At 33.4% G+C, this 1381-nt stretch overlaps 1 protein-coding gene across 1 annotated transcript in view; it reads left to right on the forward strand.

The window, feature by feature from the left end:
* The window catches only part of LOC107103291 (zinc finger MIZ domain-containing protein 2-like), an 80855-nt gene that overhangs the window by 58082 nt on the left and 21392 nt on the right, over positions 1-1381 (forward strand). The window lies entirely within an intron of this gene.

Consider the following 1381-nt stretch of genomic DNA (forward strand, 5'->3'; position numbering starts at 1 on the left):
GCAAGCAGGTTTTTTCTTGTGTTTCTTGTGAAACACAAGAACGTGTTTATGCACAATACTGCTAATTATCATATATTCTGATTATTTATTTTCAAATTGTCATTTTTAATGTATTAATTATTCAATTGGACATTCGATCATAAATATAACTGACATTTAAATTAATAAAACATTTACATATATGCATTTCCTGACACATTTTGGCTCTTTATATCCCTCAGGAATCACATCACATGATTATGGAAATGATCTCCCCATGTCGGGAATTCCTGCTTTAGAGGTTCTGAAGGTGGATTATTGTTGAAAAACGTAGAATTTTGATGAAAAAGTTGAAACTATGACCTTTAAAAAAAAAAAGACTGAATCCAAACGGCCTATAATAATTTACCTTGACCTGATGACTTGCATCAAATCACCATCTAATGCATGAAACTTCTGCTTGTAATAGAAAGAAACGGTGGAAATGCTAAAGTAAGATGAATAGATTTGCATATTTTATGGGAACAATGATTCTCTTTTGTTAACTAACTGGTTACAGCCTACCCAGCCCACTAATCTAAGTTATATTGATATCATCAAGAAAAAAGCTGTTTTAATCTTTAAAAAAAAACATTTTAAATCTACAACAATCAATATTTCTACATGGATAATTAAAAGGATAACATCTGCGATTTGCTAATTACCATGAATCTAGATAATTCCTCTCCTATCTTATGCATATCTTATTGGTTTGACATCAAAGCTGATGGCAGCAGACAGCTGTGAGCCGCTCGCAGGGAGAAATTTAACAATATGTCGCGTTTTTTTTTTAACGTGCCTGTCTTTATCGCTTACGTAGATGTAGGTCATCCAATATACAGTTTTACTGTCAGTGATTTTATTCTGTAAACACTTTTTTTGTGAAGTCTAAGTTTGTCTATGAGATTTTGCAAATCAGAATGCTGATACTTTTGCATTTAGTAGTAACAGTAATAATACATTGGATTTGTAATGCACTTTATATTTATACAAATCATAAAGTGCTACATAATAAATCAGGTAAAAGAGATACAATAGACAAAACATTTAAGGGCAAGAGATCCATTAAAAGCTCTCCTAAAAAGGTGGGCTTTAAGGCCATGTTTAAAAGCCTCCACAGTCTGTGGGGTCCCCATGTGGTCCGGTATTGGTCCCAATTGTTTTGCGGGGTTCCTCACGGCTCTGTTTTGTCAATTCAATTCAGTTTATTTATATAGCACAATTTATTACACATCATCTCAAGGCACTTTCCAGTTCACCAGATCATCCAGTCAAATTGATTTAAAGTTTTCTATCTAAGGAAAACCAGTTGATTGCATCGACTCTTTGACTTGGATGCAATCCCTCACACTAAGCATGCTTG

This window comes from Cyprinodon variegatus, unplaced genomic scaffold, assembly GCF_000732505.1.
Source record: "Cyprinodon variegatus isolate N-32 unplaced genomic scaffold, C_variegatus-1.0 Scaffold1415, whole genome shotgun sequence".
NCBI classification, from domain to species: domain Eukaryota; kingdom Metazoa; phylum Chordata; class Actinopteri; order Cyprinodontiformes; family Cyprinodontidae; genus Cyprinodon; species Cyprinodon variegatus.